The 14,807-nt window shown below is 46.6% G+C and overlaps 1 protein-coding gene across 4 annotated transcripts in view; it reads left to right on the top strand.

Annotated features, from left to right (window-relative positions):
* The window catches only part of ST3GAL5 (ST3 beta-galactoside alpha-2,3-sialyltransferase 5), a 57,661-nt gene that overhangs the window by 25,262 nt on the left and 17,592 nt on the right, over positions 1-14,807 (top strand). The gene's annotated exons all lie outside the window — the stretch shown is intronic.

The raw sequence follows: 14,807 nt of genomic DNA, 5'->3' as shown, positions 1-14,807 counted from the left end.
CGTCTCAACTTCTCCCGGTGTGGCGTCCCCGCCTTGCACCAGCACGTGTCACTCAACATCAGGTGGGCCCTTAGTTCCGCGCTTTGCTGCAAGGTCCACTTGACCACCGACACTTGGACAAGCGCCTGTGGTCAGGGATGCTGCAGTGCTTATCTTTAATGACAGGCAGGGTGAATGTGGTGGAGTCTGTTCCCCGGGTGCAAACTGGGGTGGCCTATCTCCTCTCCCAGGCCAAAATTCATGGCAGGAGTAGACTGAAACCCTACGACGCTGCAACCTCCACCACAGCTACTAGCGGCAAACGCTAAAACACTGGTGTGGGGAGACGTCAGCAGGCGGTGCTGAAGCTCATCAGCTTGGGGGACAGACAGCACAGTGCCTCCGAGGTCAGGGATGCCATCCTGGCTGAGATGGCATTTTTTTTTCCCTGCTACACCTGGGGCCTGGCATTTTTACGCCTGTGATAATGGCTGGAACCTGGTAGCGGCTCTGGAGCTTGCCAGCCTCCAACACGTTCCATGTTTGGCCCACGTCTAACCTAGTGGTGCAAAGTTTTTTAAAAACATACCCAAATGTACCGAAGCTACTGTTGAAAATGCGGCGCTTGTGCGCCCACTTTTGCAAGTGCACAGGAGTCGCTGCTAGCCTAAAAACACTCTAGCAAGGCCTACATCTGTCCAAACACAGGCTGTTGTCCGTCATTCACACACGCTGAAACCCTACAATACCATATCTTGAGCAGGGTGTGTGAGCTGCACAGACCTTTGATGGAGTTCCATCTACAAAACCCAAGGGTTCCTCAAAGTCAGCAACCAAAGTTTCTGCACCATGAGTTTCCAGGGGTGGCAGAGTTATGGCTAGGGGAAGAGGCATGGATAGGGATGATGTCTAGGGGCAAAAGCAGTGTGGATGTGGAGGCAAGCTAAGCAGGAAAAACTGGGGGTACAAGCTAAGGCATGGACTGGGGTGATGTCTAGGGGCAAAAGCAGTGTGGATGTGGAGGCAAGCTAAGCAGGAAAAACTGGGGGTACAAGCTAAGGCATGGACTGGGGTGATGTCTAGGGGCAAAAGCAGTGTGGATGTGGAGGCAAGCTAAGCAGGAAAAACTGGGGGTACAAGCTAAGGCATGGACTGGGGTGATGTCTAGGGGCAAAAGCAGTGTGGATGTGGAGGCAAGCAAAGCAGGGAAAATGGTGGCTAGAGGCAAAGGGATGTCCATAGGCAGCAAGGGCAAAGATGCAAAACTCTCCCGTTTCAAGAATTTTCCTGACTTGTTTCCCCACAAAACATTCCTGGGAGGAGGGCTGAAACACCACCCTCCTCCTCCTCCGCTGTTAGATTGACCCCAGCTACGAGCTGAAAACGCTGCAACACTGGTGTGGGGAGACGTCAGCAGGCTGGGCTGAAGCTCATCAGCTTGGGAGACGGACAGCACACTGCCTCTGAGGTCAGGGATGCCATCCTGGATGAGATGGCAATTTGTTTATCCCCGCTGCCCCTGGGGCCAGGTTTTTTAGCTTGTTGGAGGGCTCTGGAGCTTGCCAGCCTCCAACACGTTCCATGCCTGGCCCACATGTTCAATGTAGTGGTGCAATGATTTTTAAAAACATACCCCAAATTAGCTGAGCTAAGGGTGAAAGTGCGGCACTTGGACACCCACTTTCCCAAGTCTACAGTACCTGGAGCTAGCCGCAATACACTCCAGCAAGGCCTACATCTGCCTGAAGCACCTACTGTTGTGCGAGGTCACCACACGCTCTAACCCTAGATACCGTATGTTCAGCAGGGTGTGTGAGCTGCAGAGACCTTTGATGGAGTACCAGCTACAAAACCCAAGGGTTCCTCAGAGTCAGCTCCCTCACTTTCTGCACCATGAGTTTCCATGGGTGGCAGACTTATGGCTAGAGGCACAGGCATGGATAGGGGTGATGTGTAGGGGCAAAAGCAGTGTGGATGTGGAGGCAAGCTAAGCAGCAAAAACTGGGGGTACAAGCAGCCGGTGACATCATCACTGACAAGCACAGCTGTCTGTCAGCTGACAGGCTGACTTTCACCAAAATGAACAGACAATGGATAGACTCATCATATACATGTCAGTTACATGACAAATTTAGTGCAATTTGCAAGTCCAAGATGGTTTGGAGATCTGCGGAGAGGAATCTCACCACCTCTTGCGGGTGCCATCATTTGGAAGGCAAGCCCTGGGCTCAGTGGGTGAGAGCAAGCGCAGGATAATCGTCGTTTGGCCTGGCGGCCACTGCCTCTTCCACTGTTGACAGGGCTGGCGCTGCAGTCCAGACCAGGAGCCAGGACACCTCCACATCTGCCTCTGACACTTTGGGGAGTTCACCCTTATCCTCACCTTTTCCTGCCATTTCTCCTTTTGCCCGCGCCATCATGCGCCTCTTCCCAGCAACTCCCCATCTCCCAAGCCTTTCATTTCATGCTAAAGTACAGCGCAACCCACCCACATGCCCAAGGCTTCAACGGCCTCATCTCAAGAAATCTGGCCCAGGAGATGTTGGAATCCCGGCTGGGGGACACTCTGCCCTTTTTGGGCAGAGTGTCTACTGCGCCACCGCACTGTGCCGTCCACACCAGCACTTTCCCCCAAACATGAGGCGGTCCCTAAATTCAGCGCTTAGCCCTAAAGTTCCATGTGACCAGTTACGAATGGACAAGTGCATGCGGACAGGGACGCTACCTTTCAATTTGGGCACAGTGGTTGAATGTAGTTGAGGCGTGGACCGGGTCGCAAAATGTGGTGGCCTGACTTGTCTCCCCACACAACATTCCTGGGAGGAGGGCTGAAACACCACCCTCCTCCGCTGTTAAATTGACCCCAGCTACGAGCTGGAAACGCTGCAACACTGGTGTGGGGAGACGTCAGCGGGCCGTGCTGAAGCTCATCAGCTTGGGGGCCAGACAGCACACTGCCTACAAAGTGAGTCATGCCATCCTCGATGAGACGGCAATGTGGTTTTTGCCACTGCACCTGGGCCCAGGCATGTTGTCATGTGTGATAATGGCCGTAACCTGGGATTGGCTCTGTAGCTTGGCAGCCTGCAACATATTCCATGCCTGGGCCACGTTTTTAACTCATTGCTGCTAATCTTTTGAAAAAGGTACCCCAATGTTCCTGAGCTACTGGTGAAAGTGTGGCGCTTGTGCGGATAGTTTTTAAAGTGTATAGTTGCCGCTGCTAGCCTCTATGCACTCCTACAACGCCTGTACCTGCTGGAACAACGGCTGTTGTGCGACGTCTCCACACTGCTGGCACTAAACATATCATGTGTTGAGCAGAGTGTGTGAGCAGCACAGACCTTTGATGTAGTTCCAACTCCAAAACCCTCGGGTTCGTCAAAGTCAACTCCCTCAGTTGCTCAACCATGAGTGGCCATGGGTGGCAGACTTATGTGAAATCCCATCCCATCCATTGCACTGGACACGAAACATTAGCATGCGCTCAGCACAACTTCGGATATGGCAGATGCGTTAAGCAGGGTGCAGGGTACAACACAGACCAGGCCCGAGCACCAGGAACAGGTGTTAGAAATACTGCAGCATCTGCCATTTCCTTCCAATTTTGGGGTTTTGGACCCGCCACCGACTTGTCTGGACCTAAGTGGGGATCATGAGACACAGTTGCCATCAAGGCAAGCTGTGGTCATGTGCGGTTTGCAGTAAGGGGGCAGTGCGCAATTGGAAGAGGAGTTGGTGGATGACGAGGCCACCGACCCCACATGGACAGGGGTGATGTCTAGGGGCTAAAGCAGTGTAGATGTAGAGGGAAGCTAAATCAACAAAAAACCTGGGTAGAAGCAAAGGCATAAACTGGGGTGATGTTTAGGGGTGAAAGCAGAGTAGATGTGGAGGGAAGCTAAGCAGCAAAAACAGTGGGTAGAAGCAAAGGCATGCAAAACTCTACCCTGTTGGAAGACTTATTCCTAGGTCTGGAACACGTTAATGGCCCCCCTGGACAAATTACTGCCACTCAGGGGCCTAGTGTCACCAGGAGGGACAAGTATAGGCGCATGTTGTGGGAATACCTGGCCGACACCAGCTCTGTCCTCTCCGATCCCTCTGTGCTCTACAGCCTAAACTTATTTTCTCATCTTTTTTTCTGAACTGCACATCTCTTGCCTGCTTCCTTTGGGATCTTAGAAATGGTGGTCCACTTCCACAGATGGTAACTTCAATAGACAGTGTAACGGGAGTAGCTGAGGGATCGCTGTCTTAACCACTTTTTGGCACAAAATTAACTTCCAAAGCCAAATATGGTGCAAGTATATGATGCAAGGACACCTACACACCTATCTCTGACACATTGGGGAGTTCACCCTCATGCGCCCTTTTGGCCTGCACCATCATGCGCCTCTTCCCAGCCACTCCACATTTCCCAAGCTTTTCATTGCAGGCAGAAGTACAATACAACCCACCCCCATGCCCAAGCCTGTAACAGCCTCATCGATAAACTGCTGGCCCTGGAGATGTTGGTGTTTGTTTATGCTTCTGGAGACCCAGGCCTTCCGTCAGCAGATGGCAGCTGGGGCACCTCCCTATGCTGGGCCTAGCCGTTACTACTTCTCTTGGTGTGCTGTCTCTGCCTTGCGCCTGCATGTGTCCCATAACATCAGTCGGGCCCAGAGCTCTGCGCTTTGCTGCAAGGTCCACTTGACCACCGACACATGGACAAGCGCCTGTGGTCAGGGATGCTGCAGTGCTTATCTTTAATGACAGGCAGGGTGAATGTGGTGGAGTCTGTTCCCCGGGTGCAAACTGGGGTGGCCTATCTCCTCTCCCAGGCCAAAATTCATGGCAGGAGTAGACTGAAACCCTACGAAGCTGCAACCTCCACCCCAGCTACTAGCGGAAAACACTGTAACACTGGCATGGGGAGATGTCAGCAGGCCGTGCTGAAACTGATCAGCTTGGGGGACAGACAGCACAGTGCCTCCGAGGTCAGGGATGCCATCCTGGCTGAGATGGCATTTTTTTTTCCCTGCTACACCTGGGGCCTGGCATTTTTGCGCCTGTGATAATGGCTGGAACCTGGTAGCAGATCTGGAGCTTGCCAGACTCAAACACGGTCCACGCATGGCCCACGTTTTCCAACTTGTTGGTGCCATGTTTCTTTGAAACCTACACCATTGTGCCTGATATACAGGTCAAAGTGGGGCCATTTTCGTAAGTGAGAACTAGCCTCTGCTAGGCAGAAAACATTCAGAGCACACTCCTCTCATCTTCGCACCGTTGGCTGGCGGAGGAAGACGAGGGGGTTGGAGTGGCATCTGATGTCCCTGTCCCACACGAGGCTAGAGGGTGCACTTCAGTGCATCCCATTGCTTCACCACAAATGGTGTGAAGGGGAGTGGAAAATGGAGGAAATGGAGAGTGACCCTTACAGTTGGGGCCAGCAAAGGCATGCCAAGTAACACACTGGCACACATGGCTGACTTCATCTTGGGTTGCTTTTCAACACATATTTCACATCATGAAGAACAAATAATACTGGATTTTTTCAAGCCTCGAACCCCGGTCTAGGTCTAATGTCTGTTCCTTTCTTATATTAGGGGAGAGGGAAAAAAAATTACTTCAGTGATACGTTTAGCGTACATAGACTGACTATTAATGTGTATCCCACTTAGTGTTGTTAGGGTTACACACCGTCACAACCTGGCTAAAGCTTCTATAGCTGTTAATAAAGTCAACATAACTTTACGGTATCCAAAAAGACAGCTGGTACCGACAGAGAGCAAGACAAATGTCACCCAAAGCTGTGAGCTCTGAACACCCACAGTGACTTTGGCGTCATCATCATTATAAGGGAGCGGGTGGTAATAAATAACTTGGCAGTGCCTAAAACCCAAAAAGCTTATACAACTATATTTACATTAAGATACACAAATGAAACTTTTCAGTAGCATGTCATGAGACAAGCTGATAAGCTCTTCCTTTGTGCAGTGCTATTTGAAAGTTAAACGCTGCCTTTATTTTAATTCTGGAGAAGGTGCAGACATTAGATTTAGAACATGTTGTCTTCATTGTCCAAATCCTCTATATAGGTAACGTGTTTTTCGGGCCGAGCTGTCTGGGAACGAGCTGGTGCAGCACTGACAACCTGGGTGAATATGGCAAGAGCCTGAGATGTAGGGTGAATGAATCCCCAAATTATTTGTGGAATTCCCAGTGAGACAATGGCACTGTATACCAGTAGCAAAAATTGTGGGTGCACGTAACCCCCATATATTCTTTGAATTCCCAGTCAGACAATGGCACTGTATACCAGTAGTAAAAATAGTGGGTGCACATAACCCCAATATATTCTTTGAATTCCCAGTCAGACAATGGCACTGTATAGCAGTAGCAAAAATTGTGGGTGCACGTAACCCCCATATATTCTTTGAATTCCCAGTCAGACAATGGCACTGTATACCAGTAGTAAAAATTGTGGGTGCACGTAACCCCCATATATTCTTTGAATTCCCAGTCAGACAATGGCACTGTATACCAGTATTAAAAATAGTGGGTGCACATAACCCCAATATATTCTTTGAATTCCCAGTCAGACAATGGCACTGTATACCAGTAGTAAAAATTGTGGGTGCACGTAACGCCCATATATTCTTTGAATTCCCAGTCAGACAATGGCACTGTATACCAGTAGTAAAAATTGTGGGTGCACATAACCCCAATATATTCTTTGAATTCCCAGTCAGACAATGGCACTGTATACCAGTAGTAAAAATTGTGGGTGCACGTAACCCCCATATATTCTTTGAATTCCCAGTCAGACAATGGCACTGTATACCAGTAGTAAAAATTGTGGGTGCACGTAACCCCAATATATTCTTTGAATTCCCAGTCAGACAATGGCACTGTATACCAGTATTAAAAATTGTGGGTGCACATAACCCCCATATATTCTTTGAATTCCCAGTCAGACAATGGCACTATATACCAGTAGTAAAAATTGTGGGTGCACATAACCCCCATATATTCTTTGAATTCCCGGTCAGACAATGGCACTATATACCAGTAGTAAAAATTGTGGGTGCACATAACCCCCATATATTCTTTGAATTCCCAGTCAGACAATGGCACTATATACCAGTAGTAAAAATAGTGGGTGCACATAACCCCAATATATTCTTTGAATTCCCAGTCAGACAATGGCACTGTATAGCAGTAGCAAAAATTGTGGGTGCACGTAACCCCCATATATTCTTTGAATTCCCAGTCAGACAATGGCACTATATACCAGTAGTAAAAATTGTGGGTGCACATAACCCCAATATATTCTTTGAATTCCCAGTGAGACAATGGCACTGTATAGCAGTAGCAAAAATTGTGGGTGCACGTAACCCCCATATATTCTTTGAATTCCCAGTCAGACAATGGCACTGTATACCAGTAGTAAAAATTGTGGGTGCACATAACCCCAATATATTCTTTGAATTCCCAGTCAGACAATGGCACTGTATACCAGTATTAAAAATTGTGGGTGTACATAACCCCCATATATTCTTTGAATTCCCAGTCAGACAATGGCACTATATACCAGTAGCAAGAAATGAGGGTATTTATAACCCCAATATATTCTTTGAATTCCCAGTCAGAAACTGGCACTATATGGCAGTAGCAAGAAATGAGGGTATTTATAACCCCAATATATTCTTTGAATTCCCAGTCAGAAACTGGCACTGTATACCAGTAGTAAAAATTGTGGGTGTACATAACCCCAATATATTCTTTGAATTACCAGTCAGAAACTGGCACTATATGGCAGTAGCAAGAAATGAGGGTATTTATAACCCCAATATATTCTTTGAATTCCCAGTCAGAAACTGGCACTGTATACCAGTAGTAAAAATTGTGGGTGCACGTAACCCCAATATATTCTTTGAATTCCCAGTGAGACAATGGCACTGTATAGCAGTAGCAAAAATTGTGGGTGCACGTCACCCCAATATATTCTTTGAATTCCCAGTCAGACAATGGCACTATATACCAGTAGCAAAAATTGTGGGTGTATATAGCCCCAATTCTATTGCTAGGGGACTTGCAGGGTATTTCTGAGGTGAAGGTGGGGGGGCACACCGTTGGAACGGGGATTTGGGGTGTATATATGGGGTATACGGGAATACACTGTCAGTGTGTTCCATTCAGGATCCTGGGAAAGCTGGGTTGCGGCGATTGAGCCCGTCAGTGCCACGTTACACTGACAAGCTTCTCCCTGGAATTGAAGTTATATGTAAGCCCAATATATTCTTTGAATTCCCAGTCAGACAATGGCACCATATGGCAGTAGCAAAAATAGTGGGTGTATATAGCCCCAATCCTATTGCTAGGGGACTTGCAGGGTATTTCTGGGGTGAAGGTGGGGGGGCACACCGTTGGAACGGGTATCGGGGGTATATATCGGGTATACGGGAATACACTGACAGTGTATTCCATTCAGGATCCTGGGAAAGCTGGGTTGCGGCGATTGAGCCCGTCAGTGCCACGTTACACTGACAAGCTTCTCCCTGGAATTTAGCTCTTATAAGAGCTGTTGTGGTTGTCTTCTCCTTCCTATCCTAGCCTGTCCCTGCCTACCCAGAATCTAAGCCCTAGCTAGCTGGACGGAAACCTCCGTCCCCGGTGAATTGCAAGCTCAGAATGACGCGAACCTGGGCGGCGCTGTTCTTTTAAATTAGAGGTCACATGTTTTCGGCAGCCAGTGGGTTTTGCCTACTTTTTTCAACGTCACCGGTGTCGTAGTTCCTGTCCCACCTACCCTGCGCTGTTATTGGAGCAAAAAAGGCGCCAGGGAAGGTGGGAGGGGAATCGAGTAATGGCGCACTTTACCACGCGGTGTTCGATTCGATTCGAACATGCCGAACAGCCTAATATCCGATCGAACATGAGTTCGATAGAACACTGTTCGCTCATCTCTAATCATTTAACCGTTCCCAGGCTATACCTAATGTCACAACCACATTTCTGAAAAAGAATCTGCCCTCAAATAATCTTCTTTAAAAATGTCCTACCGTCTTGTCTACAGCTGCTATGCAGACTCGTATCTCCAAGGTAACAGACAACAATCAAACCCTGTGTAGTCTGATCCCGCAGCAGTCCTACTCTCTTCTGTCTGACCCTTACGTCCTGCTCATATACGAAATACATAGCAACTGTAGACTCAAAATTGTACCCCATATAGGGCTCACAATCTACATTTTCCCTATCGGAGTAGGGAAAGTACTGGTCTTTGAAGTAGGAGAGGAAATCCACTCAAAAACAGGGAGAACATACAAACTCCTTGCAGATGTTGTTCCTGGCCAGATTCGAACCCAGGCCTCCAGCATTGCAAGGCTGCAGTGCTAACCATTGAGGCACCATGCTGCCCCATACGTGACTAGCTTATTGTCATGGGATTTTCTAAGGCCAGTCCAAAGTGTTGCAGTATAGCATTGCGTGATAAGGAGAGGGCAAATGTCTCATGTTCCAGCATTATCAGGTCCTAGAATTGCTTCTGTTGGAATTGCATTGCATGGCCTTATTTGCATAATCTCAACAATGTTTTTCTATAGTGGACATGTAGTGCCTCTTGCCCAGCGGGGCCACAAGGTACAATTATTTGCATAGAATATGTATCTTGAGTTCAATGTATTAGCATCTAGCATGATGGATTTCCTTTAAGGGTGCATTCACACTGAGTAAACGCTAGCTTATTCTGAACGTAAAACACGTTCAGAATAAGCGGCGTCTAAAGCAGCTCCATTCATTTCTATGGGAGCGGGGATACGAGCGCTCCCCATAGAAATGAATGGGCTGCTTCTTTCACTCCGTGCAGTCCCATTGAAGTGAATGGGGAGTGCCGGCGTGTACGCTCCGGCATGAGCAGAGCTTGCCGTATACGCCGGCACTCCCCATTCACTTCAATGGGACTGCACGGAGTGAAAGAAGCAGCCCATTCATTTCTATGGGGAGCGCTCGTATCCCCGCTCCCATAGAAATGAATGGAGCTGCTTTAGACGCCGCTTATTCTGAACGTGTTTTACGTTCAGAATAAGCTAGCGTTTACTCAGTGTGAATGCACCCTAAAGGAGCATTAAAGCATATCTAACTTTCCATAGACTTTGCATGAATCGATAGTAGTACAGTGTGTACAAGAGGAGTAACAATATTCATGGCCATGATGTGACTTGTACTCTGCAATTCCCCCCATTGCAGCCTTTATCTCGAAATGTCAGTAGTTCTTTAGCTGGTGGCTGGAGACTAGTGTCTCTCACACTCTCACTCACAATTTTACCCCTTAATACTGAATAGACTTATAGCCTGCACAGGGAAAAATTGCAGAATACATCTCTAACTTTCTATTCTTCTTGAACTGGAGACTGGAGAGTAACTTCTTTCATGTCATGTCTGCTAGGCACTGCATACAGAAAGTAGAACAGAATCTGCTCCATAACTCTCTCAGAAAAATCAGTAGCATCATAGCAAAATAGTGATCTGTATTGATGTGAATAAAGCACTTGGGATGAGATAGAAACTTCCTATTTAGCTCCAATAGCATCTGTCTGTGTCTGTCTCTCCTAGCTCACTCTTCTTACCCTTAAGTCTCAATAGACTTCTAGTCTTCATTAGTCTGCAAATGTTATCACCCTTGCTGTAGCAAAAAAAAAATCTGCAGAAATTTCAGAATGGATGTCAGTTTAAAAAGAGGGATGCAGCAAATGAGCATGTAGCATGTAGCTTCTTGTAGGATTACGGGTGTTACAAGCATCTAGTATTTCTCACATATAAATGTCTCTGGAAGTTCTTAGTTGTCATATTTCCCTCCCTCTACCTGCACTAATCTACAAAGATAACAATGGCAATTATTCAACAAATATCATCTTTGGATGGGTGAAAACCTGCAACACCCTGCGTAATGGAGGGATCCATTGTGATCAAAATCCTGAGACACTCCCAAAATATCTGTGTAGGTAATTCCTACTCGTAGAGGCTTAAATTAGCAATATGTAGTCATGGTTATAGCTATGATGTTCGTGGCACCTATGACTGGTGAGATGTCTCTCCGATCAAAGGGTGTAACTGTGAGGATAAGAGACTCCCAGCTATGTATTTTATGTATTTGGCCTTGGCGAGTTGCTACCTGGCAAGACTTGTTATGCAAAGGGTACCGGTAAACAAAACCTGTTTCATTTGAGGAAGGAGGCTCGTTCGCTCTGTAAACACAGCTTCTTGTTGTGTCCTGACCATCTCTATGACTCTATTAGCATACCTGTGCTAGCCTCATTGTCCCAGCACAGGGGCATCCTGGAGTTCCAAATTCAAAACTCTTTCCATCCACATTCCCTAGATGGGTTGTTTCTGACTCAGACTTCAAAGGAGATATGGTATTCTGGTAATATTTGCCTAGAAGGACATGCCACAGGTGCACTAGTAAATTCCTTGGGTGTGCCATTTGGACCCGAACACTCCAAGTCCAAACTTACTAGTGTTGAGAGAAGGGGAAAGGTCCAGACGCTGAACTCCTTACCCCAAAGGGATTGGGGTGTCATCCTTGGTGTTTACACGATGGGGACCTCACTACGAACCCCATCATACCACTGGTCTGATCATATGGCAAGAAATTATGACTGAGTTCAAGGATGGAGGGTTGGTCTTCCTCCCTAATGACCGGATGGGAGGAGATTGGGAAGAGATGTTTTGTTTCTCATAAGGAGACAATGGGTGTTCTACTTCTGCAAGCCATGTGAGGAGCAGGTTGAAGCTATGTACTGAAGCAAGTGCCCTGAAGCCTAGGAGATAGGCTTCAGAGATTCATTTGGTATTTCTTTCTATCTTTTATTCCCTTTTATTTTCTGTATTGTATTGTGCTGTAACTGTATTTGCTTATCCACTGATATATATATATTTCTGTATATGTTAAGTGGCTAGTACTGACCCATTCAGGGTTAATAAATATATCAAATTTAGAAAGCTTATTTCGTTTTATCCTATAAGACCTGGGCACACCAGCGGGGAGCGAGTGGAAAGTAAGGAAGAAGGTTGATTGCCAGGTGTGCCAAGCAGCTTGGTAAGGTGGTATCCTTCACAGTAACCATAAGAGGTGTAGAGGTCACCCAAAATATCACTCTGCCTCATATGAGGAAACCAGTTGACCAGCAAATGGTGAAATTATGTTTGTATATACCCAGCTAATATTACAGTAAAAGTAGTACAAAAATATTACTGTAGATTTTCCCATCATTCACACTTATTTGACAGTTTTCTTTATCTGAAAATATTTTCCCCTCTGCCTTATCTCCCCTCTTGCCTGGTCCTGACCTCAAGTAGTCCATACACATTAGATTCATGTTGAGAGCATTGAGGCAGTCTAATGTGTATGGGGGCAGCCTCGCTGACCATGAATGATGGGGGAAGAATGGTTGGGCTTAGAAGAGGCACAAGTAGAGGTTTTGGGAGGGAAGATGGCCAAGTGTTTGACCGCCATCTTATGTGTATGGTGAGCTTTACAGTATGAGAACGCAAGGTTTGTGCAAAGGGAAAGCACTTGGGCTGCTAACGTTTTAGTTGGTCATGCACACTCGATCTAATGGGTATGGGGGGCGTCTACCGACTGCCCCCCACTGCCATATGTTTTCATTTTCTGATTTTCTATTTGATTTTTTTTTTTTTGGTCAAATTCTATTTTCTGTACATGATTATAGGGGCAGCCATCTTGCCTGCGATTCGCCTCTGTTCTGCAATTAGTGATAAGCTTTACCTAAAAGTCCTAGCCATAGGCAACAATAGACTGAAGCCAACTCATTAAGGGGGTCATACATTGTCAGTAGTGAATGCTATAATGGGTCACTATGGGTGTATTTGTAGACGTGTGACCTTCTATTGTGATGTAAATGAGGTGCTGTAAGAAAAACCTCTGCAGAATGTGCAAGTATCAGCTTATTATGTTTAGCGGTCAGAATTAAAATTGCAAGTTTTTATAATTTAAAAATAAATGAATTAAAAAAATAGTTGACATGAAAAAATCTTTAACATATTATCAAAAATTCCTAAAACATATGTGTAAGATGGAAACTTGGCTAAAAAAAATAGGCCATTTTCTGGTGATATGTTCCCTTTAAGTCTGTCCTTGGCAGAGGGGTAACTACTGGGTTGCAATGCAAAATCCGTACCAGGGCCCACACCTGCCATGTGCCATTTATAACACTGGTGCCGCCTTATGTGGTAGTGATAGATGAATTTGGGTCCCATCAGGCACCAGGTCCTTGTTGCTACCCTGCACCCCCTATAGTTATACCCCTTACAACATGTTGAAGACTTCAGCTTGACAGCCTGAAGGATACAGGATATATACTGTGTGCATCTATCCTCTTCAACAATGAAGGTTAAATATACACTGACTCCCTGCCCTCAAATCCTTTGGGACTTGAAGACTAAACAATGCCTCAACCAAGGCCCCAGGGCCAACCGAGAGAGCAAATATAAGACTTGGTTGAAAATAAAACACTAAAACAGGTTTCTGCCCGCTTTAAGGAACAAATTGTACAATACATGTCCTCTCGCCATGATTCTTGTCTCCTCTGTTCTTCTCTCTGTAAAGAAGTGTCTGCCAGCAAACCCCACTCCACATCAGTTATACACCTTATAAATAAACTCTGTAATATATCTTATTAAGAAGATGGTTCCTTCACCACTTATTAGGCAGTTTTCCTGCTCCTGATTGCCTGTTTACATAAGATTCTTCTCCATATTCTGCCTCACACATGGAGCTCGATGGAGAAGGGAGAGGTGGAGCCTAGATAACTGATTTATCACCTCATTCTGTGCACTGTCACCCTCTTATCTACAAACCTAGCAGTGTTAAAAGCTTACAGAGTAGCGGAGTGTACGAGTAGCAATTATTTGAGGACCTTTTATAGCTCCTTTCTACCTACTCATAGATTAAAATATAGAAAGTATCTCTACCTGAAAAGTGGAGGCGAAAACATATGTTTGTAGTCAAGAGGGCGGTGTCAGACAAGAGTAGACAAGTGGGTGTGGTTTAGAACTCTGACAATGGCTTCTTCTGATTGATGGTCTGAATCACACCCCCTTGTCTGCTCTTGCCTAACACCGCCCTCTTGACATTGAGAGGCTGGTTATATTGGGCACCAAAACTAACAGGACTGATTGCTCGGGAACAGTGGGGGCTAGAGAAAAAAATCCTACCGTACCAGAATCGGTGGAGCAGCAACTATAATAGGATATACACTATGTGATCAAAAGTATCCAGACACCCCCAAAAACATACGTTTTTCATATTAGGTGCACTGTGCTGCCACCTACTGCCAGGTACTCCATATCTGCGACCTCAGTAGACATTAGACATCGTGAGAGAGCAGAATGGGGCGCTCCGCGGAACTCACGGACTTTGAACGTGGTCAGGTGATTGGGTGCCACACATCACGCAGGTCAATGCCAAACGACGCCTCGCTTGGTGTAAGGAGCATAAACCTTGGACGATTGAAGAGTGGAAAAATGTTGTGTGGAGTGACGAATCACAGTACACAATGCGGCGATCCGATGGCAGGGTGTTGGCAGGGTGTTCGATGGCGAACACCCGGTGAACGTCACCTGCCAGCGTGTGTAGTGCCAACAGTAAAATTCGGAGGCGGTGGTGTTATGGTGTGGTCGTGTTTTTCATGGAGGGGGCTTGCACCTCTTGTTGTTTTGCGTGGCACTATCACAGCACAGGCCTACATTGATGTTTTAAACACCTTCTTGCTTCCCACTGTTGAAAAGCAATTTGGGGATGGCGATTGCATCTTTCA

The sequence above is a fragment of the Leptodactylus fuscus genome, chromosome 1 (assembly GCF_031893055.1).
Source record: "Leptodactylus fuscus isolate aLepFus1 chromosome 1, aLepFus1.hap2, whole genome shotgun sequence".
Taxonomy (NCBI): domain Eukaryota; kingdom Metazoa; phylum Chordata; class Amphibia; order Anura; family Leptodactylidae; genus Leptodactylus; species Leptodactylus fuscus.
The sequence above is the reverse complement of the archived record's forward strand: the minus strand, read 5'-3'. Positions and strand labels throughout refer to the sequence as shown.